Here is a 17,354-nt window from a genome sequence, read left to right on the forward strand (position 1 = left end):
CAATATACTTAATAATAATATGTAGGTACCTACTCTCACGAGGTTAACGTTCAACGTGAAATAATCCTGAAACCAAATTCGACACGTGTTGGGCGAAACAAGGCGAAAAGTACATCTTCAAAATTAAATTCAAATTTGAATATTTTTAAGTATTTAATTTAGGATTTTAAATGTATGTCTCAGACCTGAGAGGAACGGATACACTAAACTCAGCGGACTTATTCGTTCATATCTTCTGGATCTTATGCTTAACTTCAGATCTCTTCTTTGGAGTGCAGTGTAGTCCAACTTAAATAATGGGATAATTTTTATTCTGATTTGAGACCCATAATTATTTTTATTTCCAATATGAATTATTTTGTACGGACATATTTTCTATGAAACAATTTATTGACGCACGGTTTGATAGTTCTGCTGTGAAACAACTTCACGATAACACCAGAGAGCATATTTTACGAGATAATTCTTGATGTTATGAAATATTATTCATAAAGAACAGAATTTTATTTATTATGTGCAGAACAATGTGTTTCGGGTCAGCTAGTATTATATTTGGGGTTTAAGTTAGAAATTGCCGATTTTTACTGAAAAATTTATATTTTTTTTTTTTTAATTTAACATACTTATTTATTTTATCAGTTTCACGGCAGAAATAGATGGTAGCAATCTATGTAATGTGTAAGCATTAATGTATTTCGGTCTGAAGGGCGCCGTAGCTAGTGAAATTACTGGGCAAATGAGACTTAACATCTTATGTCTCAAGGTGACGAGCGCAGTAGTAGTGCCATTCAGAATTTTTGGGGTCTTTCAACAATCCTGAGCGGCACTGCATTGTAATGTGCAGGGTGTATCAATTACCAGCAGCTGAACGTCCTGCTCGTCTTGTCCCTTATTTTCATTAAAAAAAAAAAACTAAAAGTCGTTCATGCCTTTGCGATAGAACTGTGTTGATCTAGATTCGACAAACGGTGTGAAAACATTTTGTACTGCCTGAGAAAAAAACTTATCAGTCCGTTGGAGCATGGTCAGGCGAATACGGATAGTGACGAATGGTTTCTCATTGCAGTTCCTGTAGAGTTAAAACGGTTTCTCGTGCTGTATGAGGTCTCGCACTATCATGGAGCAATAATGGTGAATATCGATTCATGCGTCGGGGCTGTTTCACTGCTAGTTTCGCTATCATTGTTTGGAGTACAGCACAGTAGATATCCGCTATAGTTAACCATGCTGGGACCACCAAACAGTAACCATTACCTTTTTATTGGTAAGGTTTGCTTCTGACTTGGGGTCAGCCATTGCAATTTTTGCTTACGGTTATCGTAAAGAATCCACTTTTCATCGCATGTCACAATTCGATCAAATATTCCTTTATTTCTGTATCGATTCAACAAGGCAACACAAGTTTCAACACGCGATTCTTTCTGCTGATCAGTCAAATCACGATAGCCATTTTTCATATTTTTTTATTTTATTGATTTGACACAAATGAGTCAATATTCTTGGTAAGGTAACGTTAAACCATGCCGTTAATTACTGGGTAATTTAGCTGGGATCGCCTACCACCTTCTCTTTCAATTCAATGTTATAATTCACTTGTGTGGGCGGACTTTTGGAAAAGCAACTGAAAGTCGATAATCGTATGTTGCACATTTTTTTTAAAGTACAACTACATAGGTACCGTATGAAAAAAACATCACTCAAAAATGTCAAACCATGACGGTTCAATGTTACTTCGAAGACTTTAACCCCTAAAAATAAATAGAATAAGCATCAGTTTATTTTATCGCCTAACCTGTGCAATGTGCATACCACAGACTTTTAATTTATCGCAACATAGCACACAGCTGTATGTTATGTCAAGTGTCAACACTAAATCGTAAGACAGCTGACCGCTGTCAAGTTAACTTGTCTTGTTCCAGTTGGTAATTGTAATAAGTAGGTACCTACTAAGTTGTATTAGGCTATTGGTTACGTAGTTTATATGAGAAAATTATTATTTTATGGAAAATTCTAAAATTAACATAGAACAGATACACTACTTACGTTGATATTTTATAAGTGATAACTGATACGATATTATTACTCGTTAGATATTGATACAATAATAATATAGTGCAAAAAGATTAATTTTATATACGTTTATAATAACTGACCTTGTGTAAAAGTATAACATCTTACATTCTTGAGCATTTATGTTTATTGTTTACACCTTGAGGCACCAGGAAACCAGTTGGTAAGACTTTTTTTTTACTATTCACAAATATATATTAACTTACAGTAAAAAAAAAAAATATTTTGTTATGTTATTTTTATTTTCAGGACATTTTAATATTTAGCATAGTATTTTTAATTGCTAAAAGATGCATATGTTCTTTCCTTTTAGATTTAGAGTAAAAATATAATATATAAAAGAACTAATAATCTATGATTGCTATCATAAGCCTGTTTCAGAACACAAAACTATAAGAAATTTGAAATCATTTTTCAAACAAACATTAATTGGTCATTTACTCCTAGCTTTGAAAACCTCTTAGGTTATGTTGTGTTATATATTCTGCCATACAATGGGTTTCGCCTCCATCAACAAATATCCACACTGAATATAATATAAGAAATGATTGCTTAACATATTAATAAATAAAAGGAGATTTCTTTCAAAGGTGGAATGAGCTTCCAGGATGATACAACAATCAACATGTGTACCTTAAAAAAAAAGCATGTACACCTTCCTTAAAGGCCGGCAATGCTCCTGTGATTCCTCTGGTGTTGCAAGAGAATGTGGATGGCGGTGATCACTTAACACCAGGTGTCCCATACACTAGTTTGTCCTCCTTTTCAATAAAAATAAAAAATGTACACATTTTAAATTCTTGCAAATTGTATAAAGAAAACCAAATATTATATTTTAAATATTAAGCCTTACTAATATAATATATATCACCTAATGTGAGTACATATTTAATTGTTAGCATTAATGAAATCATAAAACATATATTATGTTATTTGGACAAGATAACATCAGGTCTAAGGTTGTATGTTAATTTTATAAAAAAGGTTTTTTAAGTTAATAGAGTATCCCTACTGTATTGGTTACTATGTATATATTAGTATGAACAGTTATTTTTATCTTATTATATTGAATAAAATTAGGGAATGCTCTCGACTGGTACAATGGGTGGTTGTAGTTAAATGTACAATGGTAGGTAGATAATAAGGCATTCAAGGGCTATTTTCACCACATCTACAGGGTGCAATATTTTGTATTAACACACTGGGCATACCAGTGGAAGTTTGAAGATTTTTCACACAACCTTTGACTTTTTTTCACAGTTGTAAGGTTTCCTCACATAAAATTCAAATATTTTTATTCAAAGTAGGATTTTCAATCACTTATTGAACATCTTAAAACTACCATCCATTTGAGCTAGTATGAGAAGAACAGGCACACGAGGGCTTTTTTACCTTCTTCATCTTTCTTTACTGTACAATTAGTGTTGAATAAACATTCTTAAGAATTCCAAAAACATATTGGTATAGGGGGCCATTTCTTTGTGTTACCAAAACATATATTTTATCTTATATATAAAATTCTCATGTCATGGTGATAAACTTTGAACTCCTCCAAAACGTCTTGACCGATTCTCATGAAATTTTGAGTGCATATTGGGTAGGTCTGAGAATCGGACATCTATTTTTCATTCCCTAAATGTTAAGGGTTTACACGAAATTAATTTTTTTGACATTTTTTTTTAATTTGTTTGATTATGAGTCAGCATTAAAAAATACATACAACTTCAAATTTTCACCCATCTACGATCAACAGTTACTTTTGTATCACAATTTTAATATCGGCAATACAACATTTGCTGGGTCAGCTAGTATTCTATAATATTTATATGTGTTGGTGACACATTTATACATATTATACTCACTCATAGCTAACACTTTCACCCATTCTTTGGACTATTTGCTTGTGTTGGCTTTCGAGAAAAATATAACCTATTTGAATTAGATTTTTTGTTTATATTGCTATTTTATATTATAAATTTATTATTCATGTTCATTTTGGGTGTTACATGTGAACTCAATAAAATATGTTTTATTGGAAGTAGTATTAGCAACTAGATTTTATAACTATTGAATCACACACTTGTTGGGTTAAATTTTCTTTTCCTAAAATTGCATTTATAAAATATTTAAGCATTAAAGAGAAAATTACAAATAAGTAGCTGTTTCGGGTGTTACTCGAAATTGCCTCTACCTTCTGACCATCTGTCTTAATATGCATAATTCAGCGAATTTTCCCTGTAATCTCCAGTTTAATTTATAACAAGTCAAACTATATACATTAGCCCATCTAAACACGGAATAAAAAGTTAGTTATCAATTTTCCATTAATTTTAATTAATAAAATTACCTGTTTCGGATGTTACAGATGCTTCGTTTCGGGTGTTACGAGTACGAAATGAATATACATATAAGGAATTTATGGGCTTTAATAATGAAATATTATGCTTTCTTTTAAAATCATAACAAAAATTTATAAACAATAATTGTAGAATGATTCTAAAACACTAATAAAGATTAACATTTAATAATGAAAACATCAATTTCTACTGGAAATTTGTAGTTCATACACATTATCACCTTTAGTTTAAAAATAGGAGTAGGCAACACGCGTATTATATTCTCGTATCGCAAATCATAGATATCTTCATCACGTCTGAATGTGGTTGCTTTATCTCCAACTGCTTTCAAAAACGTGAAAATATCTGGCTGAAATCTGACAAGAATTTAGTTTAATTTTCTGCAGTGATCCCGGTTCATCCTCTTCTAAATTAGTGTAAACATCAATGTACTTTAGCTGTTTTTTACTGTTTGAATAGCCTGCAGTTTACCTGAGGAACTAGGTACAGCTCCCAAGTCAGACTTGAAGTCACTTCTAACTTCTGCTTGTTAAAATGTATGTAAGCACATCAAGATCCTACGGGGATATACGGGAAGTGAATGCAAAATACCACCCGTATTACGTTGACGTCTGGCAATCCACAACCGCGCGTTTTTCAAGAAACTTCTTACCTCCCAAAGGCCACTTTGTGGAATCAATTACCGGCTGCTGTTTTCCGGAACCGAAACGACTTAGGTACCTTCGAGAAAAGAGCATACTACCTTAAGGGCCGGCAACGTATCATATGGGATAATAACAAAAAACTTCAACCATTTTTTTCTTTGCCCTATGCGCTCTAACTTTGTGCACACTTAAACGTTCGTAGTTCCAATTTAAAACCTTATGGACATTATTCCATCTTCTTTTTCTTTCTAATAAGCCCCTTTCCCTCTCTTTGCACAAATGTTCAGCATACTTCTCAGGATCTTTCTTCCTGTTTTCTCTCAGCTTAGCTATTCGTTCTTTATTTGTTGATGGCATGATAATATACCGAAAGGAAATACCAACACCAATTTAACACACCCATGCATTAATAATTAGATGCTGCGGCGAAGAGCAAGTACGTAAAAGCAGTATAAAATTGTCTTTGAAATTGTGTAACACCCGAAACGTTTCGGGTGTTACACAATTTCTCTCAAGTCTTATACATTTAGTCCGAGGCAAAATAATTCAAAGATTAATCACAGATTTGTTCATAGATGCTATGTTGATGTCCCTACATGTGTCTGGTGATTAACCTGTGTGAATCAAACACTAATATTGACGATGTTCTAATTACTCCTTGCCGTACACTCCAAGTACCTAGTTTGATTTTACACACTTCATGGTATGACATACCTACATGGCATTGCCATATTGAATTAATATTCTAGTATAATTATGTAGGTACCACTTGGTATATTTATATTCAGAAAAGGATCTGTAACATTACTTATTCTTGTTCAATATTCTGGGAAATTGGCACAACTCCAGTTTCAGGAAAACCACTTAAAATTGCACTATCATATAAAATAAAATTATTACTCTTTGATCTCGTTTTTATTATACCTTGAAGATATCAAAGATCTCACTAGATTACAAATTACATTGTACAAAAGTACGTTGTACAAATGATCTCTCTCTCTAGTCATGCCCTCATGACTGAGTATCATGGTCATTAACAAGTGGTCCACACTTGGAGTGAACTATTTGTTTCCATCAGCTTCTGTCCATCATGGCCCTGATGACGGACCTAAATCCACTGATTTAGGTCCGTCATCCATCCGTCGTTTTTACATTCAGGTCACTACCTGGAGTCTTTTATTTGTTCAGTCCATCTGGTAGGAGCTTCTCCTTCTTCTACTCGGGTTTGCTTGCCATTTGTGTTCCGAACGACGATCAATTTCTCCAGGCTCTCATTACCCCTTCGCATTATGTGGCCAAAGTACGAAAGAATTCTTTGGTGGCATATCGTGGACAGGCGGGTTTTTACCTTAGGCTGTGAAAGGATCGACACATTTGTTTGCTTGGTTGTCCAAGGTATCCTCAACTTACTCCTCCAGCACCACTAATGATACTGTGTACTTTTTAAAAACTTGCAAAATGAACATGAGAGGACGCTATAACAATATATATATATAAAATTGAATTCGCCATATTGGATTTTATTATCTATTATTTGGCAATAAGTACTATTACATACTCTGTCAAATTTTCAGATGTCTAACTACTGCGGTGTATGAGAAACAACCCCGATAGCGTAGTACTAGGGTTGCTGTTGATTATTCCTACAATACCTTTTTTACACTCACGCTTTTATCTATAAATCCCATTTCCCCATCATCATCAGCCGTAAGAATTCCACTGCTGGACAAAGGCCTCCCCCAAAAAATCGGTCCATCTTGTGGGGGGCCTACCATCACTGCGTCTTCCAGTACATGGTCGCCATTCGAGGACTTTACTGCCCCAACGGCTATCTGTCCGTCCAACTATGTGCCCTGCCCACTGCCACTTCAGTTTCGCAATCATTGGGGCTATATTGGAGACTTTGGTTCTCCTACGGATCTCCTTATTTCTGATTCGATCTCGCAGGGATATCAACGGCCATATTTAACCAAAATTTTGTTTCCTAAATATACATATCATATTATATTGTTTCTTGAAAATTTCAATTAATTACTTTAAATTTTAGAATAATGGTTTAGATATGGTATATGCTATAGAGTATGGGTACCACAACGGCGCCTATTTCTGCCGTGAAGCAGTAATGTGTAAATATTACTGTGTTTCGGTCTGAAGGGTGTTACTGGGCAAATGCGACTTAACGTCTTGTGTCTAAAGGTGACGCAATTGCAGTGCCGCTCAGAAATTTGGGCTTTTCAAGAATCCTGAGCGGCACTGCAATTAAGATCAGCTGAACGTCGAACGTATCCTGCTCGTCCTGTATTTACATAAAAAAAAAGAATTCTAGAGGAATCAGTTTTGAGAAAATAAATGCCTTTTATGTCTTTAGATAGCTCATCCCATGTTTTCATTTAATCTCGCCATCATAGCGCCACGGTGCACATAGAATACGTACATATATACCTAACATTTGTAGTAGTTTGTTTAGTTAATGCAGATAGTACCTAATAAATTTGATTTGCGGCAAATTGCATTATAGATGATGTGTCTGAGCCGTGTTAAGGCTGGGGACCGAGCCAACGGCCTTGAGGAATAGGGCGCAGCTAGATTACATTTTTAAATTCAGAGTTAAAAGCATTTGCTAATTTATCAATAGTATTAGTGTACATTTAATACATTTTCGTACAATATTTATGTAGATTGAATGATTAGCATGGCTCCAACTGTAAAAGTGTGAGGTATTTCGGTGATTATTTTGCGCACTGTCTATAAAAAATAGAATCATATTCTGAAGATATATTTAAATTATTTCAAGAAATGGCTTGAATTATGCGCTATTTTGGCGATCTCTTATAGCAGCCTTAACACATAAGCTTCAATATAGCCCTTCTATGTCAAATACATTTTTAAATATGGCCCAGTACCTAATGGTATGCGTGTGATAAATTACAACTCGGCACTACGACGCGATAACTTGCAATGATCTTTCACCCCGAAATAGATCAATCTTCTACGTCGTCGGCCGATCGTGGAATTGCTAAATCATTTTATGCCTAGCCATATCACTTGCTTTGCACCACAACAGGCGCCCCAATTATTATGTATCCAATAATACTACTACGCATAAGTGAATTAATTATAAAATATGACTGCTTAAAGACACCAGTGGGAGGCTACGTTCCACCGGATGCCGGCTAGATTATGGGTACCACAACTTCGCCTATTTCTGCCGTGAAGCAGTAATGTGTAAGCATTATTGTGTTTCGGTCTGAAGGACGCCGTGACTAGTGAAATTACTGAGCAAATGAGACTTGACATCTTATGTCTTAAGGTGACGAGCGCAGTTGTAGTGCCGCTCAGAATTTTTGGGTTTTTCAATAATCTTGAGCGGCATTGCATTGTAATTCAAATACCATCAACTGAAAGTTCTGCTCGTCTCTCCCCTTATTTTCATTTAAAAAGCAACGAAGCCGAGGGTAACAGCTAGTCTCCAAAAAATTACGCATTAGCCACGTTCGCTGTATGACCTCATCTACAAAGCACCCAGTCTTATCAGCTATCAGGCGAGTGTTTACGGTTAAAGTTGACAACGCTGAACGTGATTCTAGGAAAATGTTTATCATCGAACTCTATGTCTATCAAAACACAATCAAACCGTAACCTATTTACCAGATTTCCATTCATTACAACTGTATCTATTTGAGACGTTTTTGAATTTTATTATAATATATAATAACAGAATTAGTAAAAAACACAAAAAACCACCTGATATTTGAAATGGGTAATTTTGTATTAAAATTCTCGCATTGTAATTATTATGACGGCTACTCACGATATATATTTTACTAGCTGACCCGACAGACGTTGTTCTGTTCATAATAAAAAAAAAACTTGCGGATGGAATTTTGAAAAATCCGTTCTTAGCTGACCTCTACTCGGTGAAAAGAATATTCCTAACAAATTTCAAGTCTTTAGCTCTAATGGTTCCAGAGATATCGTGATGAGTCTGTGACTGATGAGTGATGACTATATACGTGGAAATCTCTTATATATATATAGATTAATTTGATGCCGATATTTTGATCCAATTGCATGAATCGTGGTCGCGGCGCAACTGCGGAGGCGGCGGGAAACTCTTGACACATTGACACTTGACACTAATAGTACATCAATCTGTCCACATGGCGCTTAATTCGTTTTGGTCTTTGATTCTCTAATTCACGACACAAACTACTGACGACATCCGATATAGGAGCTTCCCCAAACTGAAGTCAAATTTATCAGCTGAACTCCCAATATCGCACAAACAAAAAGAGCTATGTCTGAACTCATTAGCGCAGTCAAAATAACGATCCAAAAAAATCCGCAATGGTCGCCCATTTGCTTAAAGCCGGTAACCAACCATTGGATCGAGCTGCATAATCCACGAGTGATCTGCTGAACGCCAATACATCCCACGACTTGTTAGAGAAGCTATCGAAATTAAAAAGCATCCTAACAATTATTTTGATAGGGAGGATGGTTTTAGACTAGCGCAAACATGGAATCCCGTGGTCTCTGTCTGAAGTACAAATGCAACAAAAATATCCGAAAGTATGGACGTCGTCAGTAGTGTGTGCCAAAATTAGTAAATTCGAATAAATTATTTTCATTTTTGGCTGAGACTTCTTTTTTTTATGGAATGGGGGGACAAACGAGCGTACGAGTCACCTGGTGTTAAGTGATCACCGCCACCCACAATCTCTTGCAACACCAGAGGAATCACAGGAGCGTTGCCGGCCTTTAAGGAAGGAGTATGCGCTTTTTTTTGTAGGTACCCATGTCGTATCGTCCCGAAAACACCGCATAAGGAAGCTCATTCCTCAGCTTTGTAGTACGTGGAAGAAAGCTCCTTGAAACTTCAATAAATAAATACATAATATCCGGACGACTGAGCCTTGCTCGGATTTTTAAGAATGTACAAAACTTGAACAAAAAAAAAACTAATAGGACATCTGGATTCGAACCGGGGTCTTCTGCTTTCCGGATCACCCAATGTCCCATCTGAGCTATAATAGTCTTGTATATAGTGGCGAAATTTACATTTGTATTCTAATGTTATTGTATCTGTTTCTCATTCAAACATGGATAAAACCATATTTTTTAAATTGAAACCTAGCTAGATCGATTTATCACCCCCGAAATCCCCTGCATACTTAATTTTATGAAAATCGTTGGAGCCGTTTCCGAGATTCAGATTATATATATATACAAGAATTGCTCGTTTAAAGATATAAGATATAACTAGGTGGCTCTTATATAAGATTGCATAACGTCATCTATATAAATAAACGATAGTAGTTTTTCATTTGTCGAAAAAATACTGGATAGATTTTAATTAAGTCTTGTAAGTCTTATTCTTTAGACAATTGATTGGTCCTTTTCCAAAACAATATTACGATATCTTCATTGCATATAAAGCACTCCTCGCTTAGTCACGTGTGTGTGCGGACGAAGTATAACAAAGTATAAATGTATTTTAAAAGAACTTATGGATAGACAAGCTATAATATGGTTCTCTCCTTATATTCCATGAAATCTGGAAACCAAATCCAATATAAATTTTCTTAATGTCGTTGGTATCGTGTTATTCAAAGCTGTGTGTGGGAATTCTTCTTCCTAAATAAATCCACATGTAGTTTGATCCGCAATGCGAGAATGTGTACTAGAATGCATCGCGTCTGGAATTCGAATATCGGATCTAGTGGTTTCAGGCGCCCGTATTTGCGCCCTTTTATCCCCACAGGATAAGTAAAACAAAATTGGAATTTCTGAGCGCATAGTGATCTTTGCCTCTACTGCAATATGTTTTCAGTACTTAAAGATTTGCTAGGGTTGATAAATAATCTAACAATTATAATATTATATAATGTTCGCAAGAACTCAATGACGTTCTATGTATTGTCTGTAAGCGGAACGGCAAAAGTGTGCTTAAAGACAATGTACTTAAGCACACTTTTCTCCTAAGTGGTGTGTCAACGGTGTGTCAATCACCAAGCCTTAGTGTACAATAAAAAAGTGATCAAATAATACGTTTACGACAGAAAAAAAGATGGTGTGACTTACCACCAGTAAGTTTATTTTATTTTTATAAGATGGGCTGGCAAAAAGCCTGAAAAAGTTAGCAAGACGTCGTTTATTTTTTTCATTAAATACTTATGGTACAATTATTGACAAACAGTTAAGTTAAGGAGTAACAAATATGTACACATAAAAAAAATAAGTAAATATTGAAACTTTCTCCTTTATAATCTGAGTGTAATTTATTATTGAAAACGAAAAAAACACCTCCGTCTAATGACATATCTTGATCAGAAAATAGGGACAGACAGACATACACCAAACTTATAGCAACCCGCTTTTTCGTCAACGTTTAAAAAAATACCAAACTGCTTCTCCACTGATTTTACTGTCCAAATCGTGTTCTAAATTCAAAATACGGAGCTTAAACTGAAAAAATGTCTACATTACTGTCTATTGACCAATAATATTTTAAACAACTGGAGTAAAGGTAGAAATGTACAGATTTGGCACTAGAAGCATATTATGATGACGCGTCAACCCTGAGTAGGTACGTAAGAAGTACGGGTGGATCGTAGTGTATCAGTCGGATACGCGTTCGTCGCAGTAGTTGCGAACAGTGTGCGGTTAAAAAAGCACTTTATGAGCGCGTGGATAAAGTACATATTTCTTTACAAGGTTTCAATAAGTAAACCTTCTGTACTAATAGGTACTCTTTTATTCTGTGCTATGTCCTGACACGTAATAAGTTACCATAATATAATAGCTATACTTCTATGAATTCAGAAATCAATTTATGAATTATTCTTTAAACAAAATGGACGCTGCAGTCACATGAGTAACTAGATACCTGTATTATCTACTCACGTGCTTTAGTTAAAAGAAAGTCCCGCAGATATGTTTGCCAACAAACTTGTTACTTTCGAAAATATTTTCGCTACTTTAACATCTTTATCATAGTAAATATCTTTGAATACCTATCCTTCAGTAGTACCTAGATATCTCGTTTGACGTAGACGGAAATAAAAAACGAACACTTCTTTATACTAGTCTTCTAGTAGTACAACTTCTAAGTACAACTGGTTTCGCAACATTCTAGTCATGTGCTTTGTCATGGGCCATATATTTTTATTTCTTTTGTAATTTGTCGTGTAATTTAACACTAGTATTTGGTATTAAACAGTATTAAACGTTATTTATCGAATAAACAGACTTCTGTTAGACCCTAGAGGCCGGCAACGCTTCTCTTGATCCCTGGTTTTCCAGATTTCCATGCCTCATCATTGCCTATCACGTGTTTACCCGATCGCCCCTCCTATAAAAGAAAGACATTCAAAATAATAATAATTTTAATTATATATCTGTTTATTTTCCTCACAAAAGATCTGAAAACGAATACAGTACATTATTGTAACATTTTTAACAGCTGGTATTTGCGAGGAACTGGTAGTAGGTTGACTCTCTATTACAGATCACCAGGAACTCACCCCTAGATATAAGGATCAGCGTTTGTAAAACATCACACATCTGTACTATACGCCGTAGCTAGTGAAATTACTGGGCAAATGACAGGCAAGGTGACAGGCGTAATGTAGGTTTTACTTCTCAGAGTTTTTGGGTTTTTCAATAATCCTGAGCGGCACTGCATTGTAATGGGCAGGGCTTATCAATCACCATCAGCTGAACGTCCTGCTCGTCTCGTCTCTGATTTTCATAAAAAAAAAAAAAAAAAAAAAAAGTGTATTATACTCTCGGCTATTATCAGTGTAGGTATTCAAAATGCCCTTAGACACTTAAAGATCGATTATATCCTAAGGAAAATTCTGTTGTACGTGAGCAAAGTCACATTTGAGAAACGTTAGAAAAACAATGTGAAGAGCTATGAAATGCGAGGGTGACAGGCACGCAGTTAGCGTGGCCGTTACGAGCACGATTGATATATGAACTGCAAAGTGGCTTGCTGCCAGTGTCATCCCTCTCCACATTCGGCCTGTCTGCAAAAAGATAAAATGTTCCACAAATACGTTTTACGAGTGACGTGAAAAAGTGATACAATGCGTTTTTTTTTTTGCAAATCTATTTGCACAAATGACTAATTTGATTTTGCTGCGAATAGGACTGTTCTCAGTTGGTTTATGTTTGGAGGTTATTTACCAGTAACTTAGTTATGTTAGTAATAAAAAGACAAAATGTTCCGAGACTGCCAAGATTAATTAAATAAAATACTTCTAAAAATTATTAAAATGCGGGTATTTGTAACGTTTACGTTAAATTGTAATAAATTAAGTCGATTGACAGTCTACCTTCAAATTATAATATCACGGCTTTGACAATATACCTGCAATATAACTAAGTGTATGTATTAAAGTAGTTTTTAGGCGAAGAAGAAAATAAATTTAGATTTAAAAAACACAGTATAAAAGCAAGCCGAACTAAAAATAGATTTTATATATTTTGGAGAGCTCGTTTAAGAACAAAAATAAAGTCATCTCGTTTATTATTTAAAAAAAACTCAGTGACCATTAATAAAAATATTTCTTTTTGTTCAGCTTGCTATTCAAAAGTGTTTTTTTTTCTCAAGGTTACTTATATTGGTATTATGTACCTACCTATATATTATTGCCAAGTAAGCTTATGCGTATAAATGTCTGCATGTCTACGAATTTATATAAAAATATACTCTGGATTATGTTACAGTTCTCTATAAGATTGCCGCCATTTGTATTGCTTGAAGCAGAAAAATAACAACAATTTGTCTTGCGTCTCGTCACGTTATAAATGACACTGCGGATTTCGTAGGTTACTTGCCAACTACACTCGCTGAATTTTTCATAAATTAAAAAAAAACTATTTGCACTAAAATTCATATACTATAAAAAGTTACTCGAAGCCGAATTTCTTAAAGAATAGAATCGGCATGTGCTGTATCGTCGAAACTACCCAATTGTGTTTTATGTGAATACATGTGCTGTATATTTTAGTAAACATAAGTCTTCAGTTGTGTATTAGAATTAAGTAGTAGTTGGGTCCTAAGGGACACAACCGAATTAGGCCGGCACGCCCAAAGAAATGCCCCCCTTCCACTTAAAACCGGCGTGAAATAGCGACTCTGCCGCTGTGTTTCGTTCGATCTGTGGTCTATCCGGAGGCCTGATTAAAAATAGAGTACTCCAGGATGGTACCAGACTATGTAGTCCTGGAAAATCCCTCCCTGGGCGTCCACCATCAGGACCTATACCTAATAGTAGATGCCCGGGCTGCCATGCGTATTCTGGAGGGGGCAAACCTGTGCTGACTCGGGGCAAACAGAGCAAGGGGTTCAAATCACCCTCCTCCACATTCGCTGTGGAGTTTTGCAACAAATATGTCAATTTCCACCTGGAGACGGCGAAGCTGGCCCTGCTCTTTTTGACCGAGACACAGATATCCTCTCTGGCTGATACATCTTACCTCTCGTACCCGGGATATAATTTAGAAGACTAACTGTAACTAAGAATATATCAATCAATCTGGAATTTACATTTCAATAATGATGCCAATCCTGATTTCCAAATTCCTACCTATACCTACGTAGTTTAGAAAACGCTTATTGGTCACATTCATACAAAACTAATCTAAAAATAGCAATACGTTATCCCATGGATTAAATCCCATCAATATTGGCCGTAAATTGTCCCAATGAAATGATAAATCAAAACCTTACCCTGTGCTTCCCAATCACCTAGAATCATGTAATTAGAAAGGTCCGAAAGCACGGAAAATCTTTATTTGTTTTGATATTTTCAATTGTTTCTGTTAAAAAGAATTGTTACTTCATAAACTTCAAAAGGGGCGTTATTATTAGTAATTTATAAAAAGGCATAAAAGACATTTATTTTCTCAAAATTGATTCCTTTAGAATTCTTTTTGATGTCATTTCTACTACTACCGCATCGCAAACAAATTCTATTTTGCGCTCTTTTCAATAAAAATGTACAATATTGTACAGTCATTTCTATCGCTATAAAATAATCATAATCTAGTCCCAGGCTGTCCGATCACTTAGATATTCAGCTGTGGAGGAATAGGATTTAAGAGCCATTTTTTTATAAAACATTTAAATTTATTTATAGATAATGCCTAAACAGTGGCTGGGACTTTATTATAAAAGTGTATACATTTATCCTTAAAGCTATTATGTATCTTATGAAGCCTACTAGAATTAGTTACGAGCAATGCCTTATTTCTAGTGTTATAATAATGAAAATCACTATTAAGAGCAATATATATTGTTATTTACTGATACTACTTACGCTGGTTAAAATCAAATCAAATTTCTTAGATAATTTATACGTCTAGCGGCCGTTTTCAATAGCCTATCTATCCTTAGTTTAACTTACTAAAGGTAGACAAATCTATCTTTCTACGCTTACTTACATCTCAATAACCTATCGACAGAAAGCATTGGACTATAACTATATTGGACATAACTATGGATAGATAAGATCTTGTCATTAAACGGTGACAGCAATGTATCTGTAAGTTAAACTAAGGATATGTTATTGAAAACGGCCGTAGATAGGCTATGACAGCTGTGAACACGTAGCAAAAATTTCGGCAATGCACGCACACTAAAACAAAGTGACTAACGTATCGCGAGATGTCATGCACACTAAAGTAATAAACCTGGCCTGTTGTCTTGTCTTGCCTAACAGCAAGAGGCTCTAACCAGAAGCAGTGTAGTCGATATTAACACCATCTTTTGTTCGTCTATTTGTAGCCTAGTAGCATAGTAGGTTGTAAAGAATGATTTTAAGAAATAATTATTTTAACTGTTGTATCTCAATATATTCTTGATAATGTTATGTATATTAGCGAATTTGCTAGAAACTGTGATAATCACAATGTGTCATAAGTTTAACACCAGTCCTGGTAACATCAGTAACATAAACTTGTGGCCTATGCACTTGCATCCCGTGCCACTAAATAATAAAAAAAAAACATAAACTTGTAACGCCCACAACTCGGTTAGGTCGAGTTAGTAAGTCTTTTATTGGGGAGATATAATATGCTTTTATCTACACCCATGCTTTAAATCCTCTATTAAAGATTCTGAAACAGTTAGCTTATTGCCAACATTAAAACACCCAATGTTCTAATAACCATTACATCATCCAAAAGAGTGTTGTACTGAATTTCATAACAACACTCCTATTTTTTTTTTCATTCCCTTCATGCTCAAAGAGTTTTAACAGACAGCTACATTCTTATTGCTCGATGCGTGGCATCTGTATGAATTTCAAAAAAAGAACATTTTGGTTTACGCGCGTTCCACACTACCAGAACGTTGCGCGCCGTAAAAAAAAGTAGGTCATTCGAATCCCCGCCATTTTTCTTCGATATTTTTATTGTTTTGTTTACAAAAAATGAGCGATTAATTTCCAAAAGAACATAATATTCAAGTGAATTTTATTTATTGCACTATACAAAATGTAAATTACTACTAAAATAAATAATTCTTTCATTAATACTTAGTTTATTTGTATATAATCTGTAATGGATGATATTAGGTTACTACTAGGACTGGCTATTTTAATGTTAGCAGTAAGCTAATTGTTTCAGAATCTTTTAGAGGATTCATATTTTGGGTGTAGATAAAGTCTTGTATGCAACTGTTGATAATTATGTATTAAAACACTCATGTGCTTCGCCTCGTGAGATAAATCCACATTCGTGTTTTAATACCCCTTATTACACAACAGTTGCATAAATAACTATTACAATATGATCCCAGAAAATGTGCCAAACAAATGTATTACAAAATTCTAAAGAATTGTTAAATACCTTTATATGGCAAAGGTAGAGTAAATGACTTTCTTATACCACAGATTGGGGATGGAGCGACCGCTCCCAAGCTATTTATAATAAATATAATAAATTTTACGAATTTTTATAAAAGAAAGAAATCCGCTATGTGTCTCACACCCGTTCTTCTCAGGTCTGGGGCATAAATATTCGAATGGATATTTATGTAGTATACCTTGAATTAATAATAACTCCCATATCTATACATCTATACATATAAATAAAATTGGTTTCTGTTTGTAATATTGAAATAATCGTTTTTTACTACATATATATGAATATATATACGGTATATACACCAAAATAGCATTTTTTACAATTATTGTCTGTCTGTTTGTTCCGGCTAATCTCTGAAATGGCTGGACCGATTTTAAAGGGACTTTTATTGGCAGGTAGCTGA

General features: G+C 34.7%; 1 protein-coding gene across 2 annotated transcripts in view; it reads left to right on the forward strand.

The window, feature by feature from the left end:
• Window positions 1–1,929: 1,929 nt before the first annotated feature.
• The window catches only part of LOC126969580 (keratin, type I cytoskeletal 9), a 51,213-nt gene continuing 35,788 nt past the window's right edge, over window positions 1,930–17,354 (forward strand). Inside the window, exon 1 of one of the 2 annotated variants that reach the window (XM_050815114.1) lies at window positions 1,930–2,233. The gene's annotated coding sequence lies outside the window, so the exon portion shown is untranslated. The remainder of the gene's footprint in view (window positions 2,234–17,354) is intronic. The other variant, XM_050815115.1, reaches the window with a different exon arrangement.

Source organism: Leptidea sinapis, chromosome 18, assembly GCF_905404315.1.
Source record: "Leptidea sinapis chromosome 18, ilLepSina1.1, whole genome shotgun sequence".
Classification (NCBI taxonomy): Eukaryota; Metazoa; Arthropoda; class Insecta; order Lepidoptera; family Pieridae; genus Leptidea; species Leptidea sinapis.